Consider the following 17,291-nt stretch of genomic DNA (forward strand, 5'->3'; position numbering starts at 1 on the left):
GACAAATAAATAAAATCTTTTTAAAAATTCAGATATCTCAGGAACAAAGAGCCCCAGCCCTTCTTCAGGCCAATCAGCCCAGGGTACCAGTGCTGGGAAGATAACTCCCCATAACTTCTGGCTACAGAAACCAGCAGGGATTGAACTGGTGGAAGAAACTTCTGGAGCCCCAAGCAGATCCCCTTAAATAACCGATCATGGCCTTACTCATACTCACTCCCTCTGAGCTCCAGCACAGAGGTTAAGAGCTTGAAAGGCATCAGTGGCATACCAGGAGGAATTGGAGTGTCTGGCATCAGGCAAGTGCTGGAGGACAGCTTTCTCCCAGACAGAATGGCAGGCAGAGGCCATTATCCAAGACTCCAACAACCTGGCTAACACTGCTTGCCACACCACGGAGATATCCTGAGGTGCTATCCCAGCCAACTTACAGCTGTTAACAGTGGCTTTTCCATATGAAAAACTGGTCTTGGATCATGCTTCACAATTTCCTAAACCCTTTCACACAAGCAACAGACAACCTCAGTGAGCCCCCAGCCCCTGTACCACTTGCTAAGTTGCCCCGGGCTTGACACTGGAAACTGCCAGCCAGGATTCACAGCTTGGCTTCACCTGGGAACCTCTAAGCACAGCACAAGTAGCAGCCATCTCAGATTGCTTTATCGCTCAGGCAGAGTGGTCCCAGGTAAAACACAGGTGGGTGCTGACCATGGCCTGCACCACCTGGGAAACCTCAGGCCTATGCACCAGTGAACAACTATAGACCATGAGCACCACCACCTGCTCCTGCACAGTTCATCCTCCAAGAAGGACAGAGGTTTGTGGTCAGTGCTCACAGACAATTTTTGCAGCTTACTGGTCTGGGTAATTTCCTCCCATTAATCTACCAACAGCAACTGAGGCCCAACTACAAGAGGAGGGTGTATTCAGCGCACACGAGGGCACACCTCAAGTAGCCAGCTTGGATGATAGTGGAGACTGTGCCACTGGACCCAGCAGGACACCTATTGCATTAGTGTATGCTACCAAGAGAGGGAGTCATAGTAGCTCTTCCTAATACATAGAAACAAACCCAGGGAGGCTGCCAAAATGAATAGACAAACATGACCTAAATGAGAGAACAGATCAAAACTCAAAAAAAAAAGAACTAAACAAAATAGAGATAAGCAATTTATAAGGTACAGAGTTCAAAACATTGGTTATACGGATGATCAAGGAACTTGGTGAGGACCTCAACAGCATAAAAAAAGATCCAGTCAGAAATGAAGAACACTAATTGAAATAAAGAACAATTTACAGGGAAACAACTGTAGAGTGGATGAAACTGAGCATTGGATCAATTATTTGGAATATAAGAAAGCAAAAAACAACCAATCAGAACAAGAAGAAAAAAGATTCCCCCCTCCCCCCAAAAAAGCATATTGTATTTATCCTCTGGGACGACTTCAAGTGTTCCAACATTCTCATCACAGGAGTGGCATAAGGAGAAAAGAAAGAGCAAGAAATTGGAACTCTGTTTGAAAAAAATAATAATGAAAGAAAGCTTCCTTAATTTGGTGAAGGAAATAGAAATGCAAGTCCAGGAACCACAGAGAGTCCCAAACAAGATGGATAAAATGAGGCCCACTCCCAGACACATCATAATTAAAATGCTAAAGGTTAACAATAAAGAGGGAATCATAAAAGAAGCAAGAGAAAAGCAGTTAATCACCTACAGGTGAGTTCCCATAATGCTGTTAGGAGATTTCTCAAAGAAACTTTGCAGGCTGGAAGGCATTTGCAAGAAATATTCAGTCATAGAAAGCAAATGCCTACAGCCAAGATTGCTCTACCCAGCAAAGATATCATTTAGAAATAAAAGGCATTCTTGTTTCTTCATCCTTTTCTGTTTGGTCATTTTTTTCTCCTTCTGGTCCACTCCTTTGATTTGAGTCCCAGTTTCCTTTTCATTACTATTGGTTTCCCGAATTATAGGAGTACCAGAAGGGGAAGAGGAACAGCCACCAGTGGAAAACTTATTTGAACAAATAATAAAGGAGAACTTCCCCAATCTGGCAAAGGAAATAGACTTCCAGGAAATCCAGGAAGCTCAGAGTCCCAAAGAAGTTGGACCGAAGAAGGAACACACCAAAGCACATCATCATTATATTAGCCAAGATTAAAATGAAGAAGAGAATCCTAGAAGCAGCAAGAGATAAGGGGACAGTCACCTACAAAGGAGTTCCCATCAGACTGTCAGTGAATTTCTCAAAAGAGACCTTCCAGGCAAGAAGGGGCTGGAAAGAAGTATTCCAAGTCATGAAGTCCAAAGACCTACATCCAAGATTGATCTATCCAGCAAAGCTTTCATTTAGAATGGAAGGGCAGATAAAGTGCTTCTCAGATAAGATCAAATTCAAGGAGTTCATCATCACCAAGCCCTTATTATATGAAATGTTAAAGGGACTTATCTAAGAAAAAGAAGATAAAAAAGATGAACAGTGAAAGGACATTGTTCACGCATGTGCATTCCAGTCCACTTTCCTTGACTGCCAGTTTGCACTGATGTTACACAAACTGTTTTCATTATAGTAACAATAGTTGGACCTTTCCTGGACAGACACCATATGTATTAACACTATAAATGCCATTTGGTTCAGTGGTGGATATGTATCCAATCATATCAATAGAAACACTGAATATTGATTTAATAAGACATTGTGAAATAGGAAAGAAAAAGAACATGTAAGTAAAGAGAGCTAAATAGTCAACACTAAAAAAAATAAAGGTGATACATAAATATCTAAGACTGATAAATTGGAAAAATATACATAACAATAAAAGAAGTACAAATCTTTAGAATCTCTAGTGGAAAGAACTGAATAATATTGCATATACAGATTTTTTTGTTCAAATCGCTTTAAAAATGTTGACCTTCACACTCTGTGCACAGTTTTCTTTAAGAGATAAAAATATTAACATAAATTAAAACATAAATCTCTCCCCAAAATCAAGGGGCCAAATTGCTTTCTGAAATTTAAATTCTGCCAGAATTTAGGAGATTGTTTTAGAAATGCCTTTGCCTTAACGAGTGGAGTCTTCAAATTCTGCATTGTTGTAAGTCTATCAGAGAGCATAACAAACCCACAATCTAGTGAAGGGACAACTCTAAGTAAAGACCTATTAGTAACAAAATTCTAAGTAAAAACAAATTAGTAACAAAACTGAATAGTCAATGAATATCATGACTAAAATGTATAACACACATGCCCTGGAAGTGTAGAATTTACCCAGGAGTAGAATAACAGCAATACTAAAAAGAGCAACCAAAATTGTATACACTGTATGGTTTTCAAGGAACAGCCACATTGGTTGTTTTAAAATTCAATAGTAAATAGAAAAAGAAAAACGAGCTGATAATGTGGATGTCTCAAGGCAAGCGGCTTCTGTAGTATAAATTATTTGGATAATATATTTATGTATACAAAGTTACTTATCACAGTAGCACAAAAAACTCCCTTTTCCAAGTTGAAAAATAAAAATAAAATTAATTTAGAAGAGATAAAAGCCCTCTGTTTTGCTAAATTATTCACTTTCCTTAGAATGTGAACCCTAAATGATTAAACTACTTCACATCTACAGATCTTCAATAATATTTTGTAGCATGCTCCTCAAAAATAGTATAAAACTGTTTTGCTCTTAGTTACAGCAGGTGGGGAAAGTCTTTGTCACTTGATTTCTGTCACCCTCTGTGGTCTTGATTTCCGTACATGAAACTGAATGAGACCATTTATGTTTTCACTTGAATTACTGGAGTGAAATGAAATCCTTCCTCCTTTTCAGTTTTCTATTTCAGTCTCTGCCACACAAAATCAGGTGGCTTGTTGCGCACTTTGCTTCACTCTATTCGGTGACACCACGTTTCTCGTTTCTCGGCAACGTGTGAATGGAATCGCCCTCAGGATTGTGTTTTCCAGTACTGAGTCCAAGAGATACAACAATGGAAGTTTAAAGTAGAGCCTTGCCATTGACATGTCAGGAAAGAATATTTCTCTACCTCCAAAGCTCCTGGATGGGTTTTGAAATCAGAACACATTTTTTATGAGTGAATTGAATTTTTACTGATTTAAATGAGAAATATTTAAAAGACATGCAATTACAAAATAACATATACTGCAGTGCAAAAACTAATACCCACAATGATGCCCTCCTTTAGTTGCACTTTATTTTTTTTTTAAGATTTTATTTATTTCTTTATCTTTAGAGGGGAAGGGAAGGAGAGAGGGAGAGAAATATCAATGTGTGGTTGCCTCTCATGTGTTTCCTGCTGGGAACTGGCCTGCAACACAGGCATATGCCCTGACTGGGAATCAAGCCATGATCCTTTGGTTCACAGGCCTGCACTCAACCCACTGAGCTACACCAGCAAGGGCTAGTTGTACTTTCAAAATTTCTTTCTTTGGAGTTCATGAAATTCTTAGGTTTTTTTTTCTATAAAATCATGCCTCATGTTCATTGTTATCTGTTTTATAATTCACAATTTTGGCCTAGTTGAAGGCTTATTTTTATTTTTTTAGAGGAAAAACTAGTTGGTAAGCCAGGGTGTGTGCTGCTGATGTAGAAACTTTCCCAAATTTATAATAAAAATATTAAAAATACCAGCTACAAAACTGAAAAGGAGAAAAATCCTGACTTCATTTAAAAATCTGGAAGAGTATTTCAGTGTCTTTGTTTTTATTCTGCTTGCTTGTTTGTTTTGTTGTTTAGCTTCCTGTTAGAGGTGAGATTATATGGTATTTGTCTTTCAACACCTGGCCTATTTCACTCAGCATAATGCTTTCCAGTTCCATTCATGTTGTTGCAAAGAGAACAAGGGGACAGTGACCAGAGGGGAAAGGGAAGGGAATTTAAAAGGAAAAAAAGGGAGGGGTTTGGAAGAACAAATAGGAAGGACACAGGGACGAGAACTAAGGGGGGTGGAAATGGGAGGGAGGTGGGGTGCACAGGTTAGGGGGGGCTGGGATGGGAGAAATAGACAAAAAACTGTACTTGAAAAATAATTAAATAAAATTTTTAAAAATGCAAAAAAATCTGGAAGAGTAAATTCAACTTCTTTTGTTGAAAATTTATCAAAATCATATATTCTGTTATTGAAAATTCCCCTCATCAGTCTTTCAGCACCAGAATCACCAAAATAGTTAAGCAGAAGTTTAATTATTTAGAAGTTCTACTAGGATTCCCTTCCCATTTTCGTAGCACCTGAACACAATCTTTAATTAGATTTAATTAAATTGTGGCTTTAGATTTCAAATACTTTGGTGAAGGTGCAAAACAGGACTAAGACTTGGAGGACAGAATACCTACCCAGAACTCCTACCCCACAATAACCCTGACAACAGCTAAATTCTTAAAACTAAGGATAGCCCTGGCTGGTGTGGCTCAGTGGATTGAGCACCAGCCGGTGAACTGAAAGACTGTGGTTTGATTTCCAGTCAGGGCACATGCCTGGGATACGGGCCAGGTTCCTAGTTGGGCTTTCTGTGAGAGGCAACAGATACATGTATCTCTCATACATTGATGTTTCTCTCCCTCTCTTTCTCCCTACCTTACCCTCTCTCTAAAAATAAGTAAATAAAATATTTTTTAAAAACCTAAGAATGGTCATAAATAGTAAACACCAATGAAGTATTCCAGGTGTGAATGCCTTAAAGGCCATTTAATACCACAGAGTTCTCTGGACAATGACATCACGAAAAATAACAGGTTGTATCTAACCATATTTGCCTTGTACAGCTTCAGAACATTTCTGCGTGCAGCCAAGAATGGTAGAGGAAGACAGAGAATAGTGGTCAAGGAGCAGCTTCACACATATGAGAAGAGCCCACCATAGTCAAAGTAACATGAACTGCACAGCTGAACATCAATATGAGCACCATAGTGTTTTACAGTTTGTTCATGTTTATCAACCTTGATCAGCATTGCATAGCTTTGATACACATAGGCATGGCTTTGTCAACACTCACAAGGCAAAGTCAACCATAGTAAGAAAATAGCACTTTTACCATTTTACATGTCATTGAAACAAGTTTATACTAGTGCTATAAAACTGATGATCTTATGTGTGATTTTAAAAGATCCACAGTGTCTAATAATTACTATTCAATTATTGTTTTGTGTCTGAACTTAAATACATTTAGGAAGATATCTGAGGATCTAACATGCCAGAAAACCTCCCCCCAAAAGAGTAAACAGGTAACATAGAAATAGCACACACAGTAATTTATATTTAAAGGAGGCCAGATATACAGTGACAGAAGATGATCTGACTTAGGGTGGTGGGCAAACAATGCAACATACTGGTCATGTATCCTAGAAATGAACATTTGAAACCTATATGATTCTATGAACAAATGTCACCCCAATAAATGTTTAAAAACCCACAATAGTTAATACCAAGGTAAATAAAAATTAAAAATATATTGAAATAGAACAAACCACACACACACAAGTGAATGCTGCAAGAGCTCACATGACTCCAAACTCTGCTGAAAAGTATAAAAATTGATGAGCCATGTAATAGATCATATTAAAGGAGCTACTTTTGTTAATAGACATTAATATAGATTGCCTAAATTCAGTTAATGTTAAGTACTACTCCACAGAAAAAGAAGACACATTGCATTTTTGAAAAAGCACTTAAAACTGGACATCTTTGGAGCCACAAAAGTTCTGATAGAATGTATTGGAGGAGACACTTTGCATTTCTTTTCTTTAACAGGCCACTACATCCTAATATGTTGCTACTTCTTTCCAACACAGTGCTGCTACCGCTGTGAAGTACTGGGAATGAATGCTACTACTTGTTAACATGTGACTTCAGACATATATTTTATCTCTCATAATTGGGAATCCTATAATTCTAGTTGTATTCAGTTTCATTGAGGGTAGAATTAAATGTAAATGGTGAAAAAATGTTACATAAAACCTGTCATCAAGTAGATGATAAAAGAAATTCATTCGGTTTCAACCTATTGTACCTTGCTGTGAAATTCAAAGGTAAAATAAAAAGGTATTTACAGGTTCAACAAAAGACTAGTAATAAGAAGGCAACTAACAAGTGGTAGTCTTCACTATAATATTTATCATATTTTTAATAAATATGATCACTGCCTTCAATTAATGAGTAACAGAAAAGCTCAGACTTAAAATTAATAGCTAATAGTAAACGGTATTCAAAAACTATATATACTATAGAAAATCAGAGAAAAAAACTTTTAGCTTGAATCAGAATAATTAAAATACACTTCACATGGATGTGTGATTCCAGTATAACTACCAACTTTAAAGCATTTTATGTGCTCAAAATGTAGGCTTCATTACTAAACATAAGTGCCCAGAACAAAATCCTGAATTTTAAAAACACTCCATACAGATAATTTATGAGTCTAAAAAATTGGCAGCTACTGAGTTCCTTCTATGTGTCTACATGGAATGTTTCTCAAAACTTCAAAATGAAGCCAAACAGAACCCAATGTGAAGTATAGGTAGATGGCGTGAGTACAGAGGAGCTGAGCAGCAGAAAGAGCATTTCATGAATTAACCAAGTTCTGTCAGAAGATGTAAAAAAAATGTTTATTTTATTTCCAACTATGAGTCCATTCTTTGAGGATACTGACTCTAGAGTGTGACCTTTCAGCTCACATTTCAATTTGCCTTTTGCCAAATATTAGTTGTTATTCTCTTCTCCACAAAATATTATTAAATTCGGAATGATAGCATATTGACTGATAAAAATATTTCTTAAATATTATTACTGTCATCAACCTATGGTCATTGGCATTAATTTAATTCAACACCAACAGGATTCCCAATCTGGGCTACTATGAAAAAAGGAATTTTAGTCAGTGCAAATGTTACAGAACACAGGGGGCCCGAGGACAGTACACTACTACCAAAAGAACCCCCTACTGGGCTTGTCCACTGCCATAGGAAAGATGTCTCTCAGTGCCAGAGATTTGTGAAAAGGAAAGGAAATGTTTATTTAATGCTATACAGACTTAAAGTAGTGACCTAATATCTTCATTTAAAATATCAAAGTCCTTTTGGATACCCACAGATGCACACAGTGCTTCCTTCTCCCCCTATCCTAATTCAGGGCACCGTAACTCAGGAAAAGAAGCAAATGTCCAGGATCCAGGCTCCTGGCACCATCAGCTGTGTCACTGTCAAGGCAGGATCTCTAACTAATCCAAAGCCATGTGGCCCATCTCATGGCAAGAGTTGTTTGTACCCATTTTCCAGGCAAAGTCTCTCCTGCTTCCCAAGTCACTTGGCCAAAGGGAGCACCCCAAAGCCATGTGGTCCTCCTCTACCAGAGATGCAGGGGTCTGGACTCTGGCCAAACCATGTGGATCTCTTTTCCTGGCAAAGCCAAGAGGGGGTCCTCACTCTGGCAAAGCCTCGTGGCTCTCTCTCCAATGGCTGCTGTGTCTGGGTTTGAACCCCCATGCCAATCTTCCTCTGTATCCCCATTTTCAACTCCTCCCACAATCAGTTATACCTGTCAGCATTCCTGTATTATTCCAAGTTTACTGGGCTGCCATCGTGAGTCTGGGCAGGTATGGCCCCATGTCATGGAGCCAATCTTCTCCAAGCTCCCATGCAGGTGCTATAACTCGGGAGACCTGCCCCCCTGTTACATCTTTGGTGGGGGTAACTTGCATCCCTCTGGCTCCAAGCATGACCACAGCTACTTAACATATCTAAGCAACCAGCCAAAGGCTATAGGTATGTTAAATGACCATGCCATGGATTAGCTGTAAGGCTGTGGCTGTACAAAACAGCCCTGCATGTTCCTACTCCATTTGTCCCTCCCCACAACTCACACCTGTAGGAGAAAGGGTGAAGGCATCTTATATGTCTCTCCAATATTTCCTAGATACCTTGAGTTCTGGACCCCATTTCGAATCTCTATTTGGGGCTCCCGTTTTGGCTGCACACTGTATCTCAAAGACCTCAATTGTGATACAATGCAACTCACTATGAAAACAGCTCAATAGCGATACACCTCAGTTATGAAGCAGTATGGCATAACTGCGAGGTGGCCCTGGGGCCAGGTCAGTCTGTGGCAGAAGAGCTCTGCTCTGGTCTGCTCTGGCCCCCTCCTCTCTGCCCTGCACTGGTCTTCTCTGCTGCTCTAGCAGGACAATTTCAGTGTCCCACTGTTACCGAACAAGAGGAGGTCCAAGGGAGGGGCAATACAATATTTGGCCCACCTAGGGATGCCCAAAACTGCTCTACAACAGGGGCCCCTCCCAAAAACAAAATACTGAAATCTACTGGGCCCTTCTGTCCGCCACCAATTGGAAAGACATCTCTTAATGCCAGAGATTTGTAAAAAGGAAACAAAATGTTTATTTAATGCTACTCAGGCCTAATGCCACCACTAAAATATCGAAGTCCTTTAGGTTGTACACCTACACCCACACAGCGCTCCCTTCTCCCACTGTCCCAACTCCGGGTACCGTAAATCAGGAAAAGAGCACACGTCTGTGTTTCAGGCCGCTGGCACCGTCAGCTGTGTCACTGTGCAGGATCTCGAGTTAATCCAAAGTACCGTGGTACCCTCTCATGGTCCACTGGCAAGAGTCCTTTGTACCCAGTTCCAATCAAAGTCTCTCTTGCTTTTTCAGGCCCCGCAGCCAAAGGGGGCACCCCAAAGCCGCGTGGGCCTCTTCTACCAAAGCTGCAGGGGTCCGCACTCCAACAAAAGCATGTGGCTGTCTTCTTCACCTGGCTGCAGGGATCTCCCTTCTGGCAAAGCTGCGTGGTTTTTCCCTTTCACCTGGGAAAGAGGGGGTCTGCACTCTGGCCAAAACCACGTGGCTCCCTCTTTCACCTTACCAAGAGGGGGTCCTCACTCTGCTTAAACTGCGTGGCTCTCTCTTCACCTGGGCAGTTCTCCCCTCATGTCCTGGAGCCAGTCTTTTCCAAGCTCTCACCCAGGCACCTCACTCAGGAGCGCAGCCCCTCGTTACCATTTTGAGTCCAAACCCTTCTCACTCAGGAGAGCAGCTCCTAGTTTCCATCCTGAGTCCCCGCCACAACCTTCTCTCCCTTCTCAGGAGCGCCGACCCTAGTTCCCATCTTGAGTCCTCCTAGTTCCATCCTCAGTCCCTGGCTCCAAACTTGGCCACAGCTATTTAACATATCTATGAAACCAGTTAAAGGTTATAGATATGTTAAATAATCATTCCAGAGGTTAGCTGCAAAACTGTTGCTATGCAAAACAGCTCTCAATGGCCTGGCTCCATTCATCCCTTCCCCCTGGGGGGGGGTGGTGAGGACATCTTATATGTCTCTCCAATATTTCTATACACTTTGAATTCTGGACACTTTTCTAAATCTTTTTTGGGGGCCCCCCTGTCTGTACCCTGTATCACCACCGTCCATCTTTGTTGTTTCAGCTCCAGTGGGGAAAACACATTCTTCAGTTTTCAATGGACAGGGAAAGTGTGCTCTCAGAGAAAGAGGATTACTGACATATAGCCAGAAGTTTCCCCACCCTCCCGGTTTCTGATTGTTTTATTTTCATTAAAATGAGGACTCCAAATCCTCACAGTTTAAGTGCTCCAAAAGACACTGTCTTGATCGGTCAGAATGGAGCCATTCTAATTGGTCACTGAAGATGTTTGATGGAGGAAGCTCCAGTTGGTGGGGGAAGGGCTCAGTCCTACCGGATGAAATAGAATTTAGGAGCTTCTTTACAATGTCTGGTTTAGCTGGCAGAAACACAGTGGAAGAAGGCAGTTCAGTGTAGGAAGCAGACAGCTTAGAGCAGGCTTTCACCTAAAGTGTGGCTTGTGTGGGAGCCCCCTAGATAGAAATAACTGTTAGGCTAGGGGTTTTGTTTTTTTAATTTGAGCCCAGTTAGCCACCAGGAGCCCTTCTTACTAGGTGTCTTCTTTCTCATGATTCCCACTGGTAGTATTTATCAAACTTCAGTGTGTGACAAATTGGTGTTCATTGAAAAAAACAAAGTCTATCTTTATATGAAATCTTAATCTAGTGAACTCTCAGCATCAATACAAATATATTAGGTGGAATTGCTAGTTATATTTTGTGTAAGCATTTTCATGAGCTGGTATGTTATTAAATCTTTAGGAATGTAATCAAAATGACACCCTTTTCTACCATCTTCCAGGGAAAATGAGTCCATGAATATAAAACAAAAAATTTACTCTCTCCATATAAATCAGATGGGCTAAATACACATTCACCAAGATTGAAAGTTTCTGTGGAGTCTGGAGAGATCAAGAAGATGTGGCAAAAAACAACTCCATAGTCTACCATGTTCCTGTTCCTTGCTGTGCAGGGGAGACTCTGGGATGGCTCACTAACCTGTGCAGTCTCCCATCGCTAGAGATCTCTCCACAACACTTACAGGAAGAGTCAAACCCTGAGAAATGTCTTTCTGTTATACAAAGGCCTTTCTCTCCTTGCACTCCATATGCTGTAGTTACTCCCTGGAAAGAAAGCTTGTCCTGGGCATTCTTTAAAAAAACAAAATCTAAAAAGCCCACCCAGTCAACTAAATTCCACAGTCATGTTACACCCTTATCCAGAGAAATCTAATTTTAAAAGCTACCATTGGAGAGCATGTAAGATCTGGTTCTGAAACCATACCTTTCTGGTATGGTTTCTGGAAACCATACCTTTCTGGGTATGTTAGAATTCTCAGTCAACCTTCTGCTGAGTACATTACATATCACTGTGTGACATTCCTGCCTATTTTTTCATAACTGCAGTGATAAAATGCACCCAATATGGTTATTATGATAATTAAAAATGCATGTAATACACTCAATGTAGGGTATTTCTTATGATAAATACTCAATATTAGCTCTATTTTACTATTTTTAACATGTTATAATCTTGCCCTGGCTGGTGTGGCTCAGTGGATTGAGTGCTGGCCTGCTAGCCAGAGGGTCACCGGTTTGATTCCCAGTCAGGGCACAGGCCTGGGTTGTGTGCCAGGCTGCAGTTGGGGGTGTGTGAGAGACAACCAAACACTGATGTTTCTTTCCTTCTCTTTCTCCCTCTCTTCTCTTCTGTCTAAAAATAAATAGATAAACAATCTTTTTAAAGTTAAAAAACATGTTACAATCTTATCATCTGCATCATTGCACATTGTAAAAACTCCTTTCAAAAAATTTGCAGTAATATATTTCTGATCCCTGACATAAGTTCCATTATCCCTGTGTCTCAAATTTAGAAAGGTGAATTTTTGTTAGAGACTTTCTCTCATTAATTCTTATTACAGAAAACTTATTTAATAGTCATTTTATGAATTAATTTTGTCTCCTCTAAATTAGGGAGCCTGATTTCCCATGACTTTTGCTGTCATGAAGGGCAAATTTGATCCTGTTGTACAATACCTCGTAGAAGTAAACCTGAACACTATTTTACTAGAAAGAAAACAATGGAGACTAATTTAGGAAACTGGTAAAAATGAAAAAAATATAATTTATGTTCTAAAAGAAGACATTTTATTACAAGCTAACATATGAGTGTGATATGTCTATTCCTGGAAAAAAAAAAACATTGAATGACTTACACATACGTACACCTACACATATTCACCACTTAAATTTTTGACCAAATATTATTTTTATAATGGTAACAAACACTAAAATATGATCTGTATCACAAAATATAAGGAATAGTGTACTAAGGTAAATGAAAGATGAGGATTGTTACTGAACAAGTCCGGTCCGACGGAGGGGGCGATATATCTGGCCCACCTAGGGATGCCAAATATTGCTATATAACAGCCCCCCCCCAGGACAAAATACTAATATCTACTGGGCTCTTCTGTCCGACGCCAATTGAAAAGACATCTCTCAATGCCAGAGATTTGTGAAAAGGAAACAAAATGTTTATTTAATGCTATTCAGGCCTAACGCCTTCACTAAAATATCAAAGTCCTTTAGGGTATACACCTACACCCACACAGCTCTCCTTCCTCCCACTGTCCCAACTCCGGGTACCGTAAATCAGCAAAAGAGCACACGTCTGTGTTGCAGGCTGCTGGCACTGTCAGCTGTGTCACCATGCAGGCAGGATCTCGAGTTAATCCAAAGTACTGTGCTACCCTCTCATGGTCCACTGGCAAGAGTTCTTTGTACCCAGTTCCAGTCAAAGTCTCTCCTGATTTCCAGGTCACGTGGCCAAAGGGAGCACCCCAAAGCTGCGTGGGCCTCTTCTACCAAAGCTGCAGGGGTTCTCACTCCACCAAAAGCATGTGGCTTTCTTCTTCACCTGGCTGCAGGGATCTCCATTCTGGCAAAGCTGCGTGGTTTCCTCTTTCACCTGGGCAGTTACCCCCTCATGTCCTGGAGCCCATCATTTTTCCAAGCTCCCACACAGGCCTCTCTCCCTCAGGGGCACAGTCTCTAGTTCCATCTTGAGTCCCCGCCACTCCCTTCTCTCTTGCTCAAAACTTGGCCACAGTCATTTAACATATCTATGAAACCAGTTAAAGGTTATAGATAAGTTAAATAATCACTCCTGAGGTTAGCTACAAAACTGTTGTTATGCAAAACAGCTCTCAATGGCCTGCTCTATTGATCCCTTGGGGAGGGGTGAGGACATCTCATATGTCTCTCTAATATTCCTATACACTTCGAATTCTGGACAACATTCCAAATCTTTTCGGGGCTCCCCACAGCTGCACCCTGTATCAGGATGACTAATTATATGCTCATCGAATGGCATCTATCACCCTCACTGACTAGTACAGTGAAGTCATCACTGTTCACACATGTGCATTCCAGTCCATTCTCTTTGGCTGCCAGGTTGCATTGATGCCACGTAAAATGTTCTCATTGTATTAACAATGGCTGGACTTTTTCTGGACGGACTTCATATATATTTATGCGCCATATGCCTACATTCCTTTTGGGGAATTTCTTATGGTCTAGCTTTATTAAATGAGAAAATTCAAGTGATTAAGAGTAGAAAATCTGGAGATAAATTCTTAATTGTCGATAGCATAATTTTGATTAATCACTCAAGTTATCTGACCTTCATTTGTGAAGTAAACAGAAAGTAATATGACTCTCAAGTGAGATAATAAAATGCTTGGTACACAGCTTAACAAGGGTGGTATTTTATGGATTTATACGGTGTAATTTCTCATTTCATTTGATACATGATTATGGCAAGTATCAAGCCAATCATGAGCTTAAGTGATTCATTTTTAATTTTGCATTTATACTTTGTAAGAGGGAGTTTAAGAAGAATGTATACTTAGGTGTATACTATTTATAAAAAGAGCCAACAGAGACCAGAAACATATTACAAACATCAGTGTTACATTAAACTATGCATTAGTTCTTTTTCCACTATCATAGTGTAAGATAAAGTATATTAACTGTTGGGTAATGTTGACCAAAGAATGGGTAGATATGCAAGTTACTTGTAGAAGGTCTTAAATCATCTGAGGGTGTAGACTATAAATTCACCTTATCGTATAGAAGTGGGTTTCTACATATAATCTGTTGTAGACCACTCTGCCTGGTTCTAGGAATTATATCTCCACCCCTTGTGGCTAAGGGCGAGGGACGACCTCTGGAATTCGAGCTACAGGAGACAAAGCTTGTCTCTGGTAGCAAACCTGCCTCAGTTTCCTCTCCCTGCCCCCAAAGCTTGGTTGGAAGTCAATGACAATGACTGGTAAGACCCCTCACAGCAGGGGGCAACCTAAGCCAGACTCGATCACTTGGGAGGCCTTTATGGAAAGACTGGGGGGGGCTGCAACAAAGAGGAATGGACTCTTGCCCCCCAGCTTTGACATAGCCTGAGTCCCCATGTTCTCTGGGAGAAGCACTTCTTGGCTCTAATCCCCTTGAGCCTGAATACCTGATGGGGAGAGGTGCAGCTCCTTGCCTTGCTAGAGCGTGTCCTGGGGAAAAATATGGCATCACAAAGATTTCCTGATAAACCTGTGAAATCTGCTCTGCTAAGAGTGCTTTCATTCATATGTTAAGTGTTCGAGCAAGAAACCCTAAAACTCTGTTCCTGACAGACTGACTCATAGTAAGCCCTCAGATTTCTTTGAAATGTTATCTACAGTTTGATCCTTGCCACCCTGTATTCCTGTGTATTACAACCCAATGAAAGGCCCTGGAGGAGGGGGCTTGAGGCCTTTTTCCCCTGAGAAACTGGCCACTGCTCACTTCTCCTCCCCAAGCAGATCACATCATGTCTCAATCATATTCACTCTCATCCATGACACATGGGGGGACTTGTGAAGAAAGTTGCCCCCAAAATAATCTTTGTACTTTTTAAAGCATTACATGTTAAGCATTTTATTAGGTAAACATTGGATTCAATGATCTCACAGCTGGTATTATACCCTAAGAACTCTGAAACACCAATTTGAAAGTGTCTATGCACCCCAATATTCATAGCAACAAAATTTACAGTAGTCAAATGCTGGAAACAGCCTAAGTGCCCATCAGTAAATGAGAGGATCAAAAAACTGAACTACATTTACACAGTGGAATACTACACAGCAGAAAGAAAGAAGGAGCTCCTACCTTTTGCTGCAGCATGGATGGAACTGGAGAGCACTATACTAAGTGAAATAAACCAGATGGTGAAAGACAAATACCATATAATCTCAGCTATAAGTGTAATCTAATCAACAAAACAAGCAAAATAGAACCAGAGGAGTGGAAATAAAGAACAAACTGACAGTGACCAACGGGGAAGGAAAGGTAGATAACTGGAGAAAGAAGAGGAAAGGGCAAGTCAAGGAACATGTATAGAGGATGTATAGAGGATTCATGGGCACAGACAGTGGGGAGAAGATTGACTAGAGGGGGACAGGGCAGGGGAGAGCAATGGGGCAAAAGTAGGACAACTGTAATTGAACAAAAATAAAAAATTTAAACATTCACAATTTTATGTCAAATCAATATTTTTTTAAATATGCCAAACACCTTTAAATGTAGAAATTATCCAGAATTTTCTCTACTTCTCTGATGCACTCACGTTAGGGCTTTGTATAGGTTGTAAGGCTTCAAGGAAGTCCGCTAAAAGATTCCAAACATTAGCTTGGTTTCTTGCACTTCCAAGAGTGGAAAGTAAGCCAGCCTCATGATGAATGCGAATACATTTATTTTAACAAACATTTCACACAAGCAACAGAAAGCTTGGTCTCATATTATTACTTCTCTTAAATACTATAAGCCAATAGTATTTAAAACTCTGTGATGAAAAAGTATTATTTCACATTTAAACATTGTTCTTATTTATTGATTTTAGAGAGGGAGAGGGAGAAAGAAAGACTTATTCTTCCAGTTATTTATGCATTCATTGGTTCACTGCTGAATTTGCCATGACTGAGGAATGAACCTTGCAACTCTGGGTCGTCAGCAATGTGCTCTGACCAACTGAGCTACCTGGCCAGGGCCTAAACACTGTTCTGTTTTAGAAAGAAGAAACTGTTAAAGAATTGCCAAATTGCAGAATTGACATAAACAACATAAACTTTTTTTAAAAAAACAAACATCTTCCCATAGATAAGGATACTGAGACATTTATTCAAATGTTATGCAGCTTATGAAATGCCACCTCATTTCTATGCATTTGTGAATTTGTTTGCCACTTCTGCCTGCTATTTACACTCTCCCTCCTCATTAGTTCTACCCATCCTTACACTCAACTGCTAGGCTACATTTTATTCTTTAAGTTTCAGTTTGACACCACCATCTTAAAAAACCCAGTGCACTGTGTGAAGCAAATATAATAAATTAATAAGATGAATAACTAAATTAAAAAAACTGAAACCATACATATAGGGATGTAGTCTTCATAACTTGATGTAACATTGAATAAGATGTGCTCTCTATGATAAAAATTTAGCTTGATTTTGTTAAGTATTGAACAAAACAGGTAACTATTCTATAACAATTTAGTTATTACAGCAGTGTTTCTTTACAATACAAGTGTTGAGTATTCAAAAATAATTTAAATTTATATCAGATACAAATAACCATTTTTATATAGAACAATGGCAATATATTATGATTAAGTTAATGTACTTTGAAGTTACCATTAATCAAGTTTCAGATTATGATGATGTATTAATCAAAGGAAGACATAATTTGTTTATACACAATTGTCTAAAGTTATATTAATTAATTCAGCAAATATGTATTAATATGTATTATTTGTTATCCAGTGTACACCATGCTAGAAGTTGGGGAATATTCTTTGTTTACAGTGCAAGTAAAAGAGACCTA

General features: G+C 39.7%; 1 long non-coding RNA gene across 1 annotated transcript in view; it reads right to left on the reverse strand.

The window, feature by feature from the left end:
- The window catches only part of LOC128626102 (uncharacterized), a 221,519-nt gene extending 211,915 nt beyond the window's left edge, over positions 1 to 9,604 (reverse strand). Inside the window, exon 1 of the long non-coding RNA XR_008390005.1 lies at positions 9,504 to 9,604. This is a non-coding gene — a long non-coding RNA (uncharacterized LOC128626102). The remainder of the gene's footprint in view (positions 1 to 9,503) is intronic.
- Between the last annotated feature and the right edge of the window lie 7,687 nt (positions 9,605 to 17,291).

The sequence above is a fragment of the Artibeus jamaicensis genome, unplaced genomic scaffold (assembly GCF_021234435.1).
Source record: "Artibeus jamaicensis isolate MK-2021 breed Jamaican fruit bat unplaced genomic scaffold, CSHL_Jam_final scaffold_286, whole genome shotgun sequence".
Classification (NCBI taxonomy): Eukaryota; Metazoa; Chordata; class Mammalia; order Chiroptera; family Phyllostomidae; genus Artibeus; species Artibeus jamaicensis.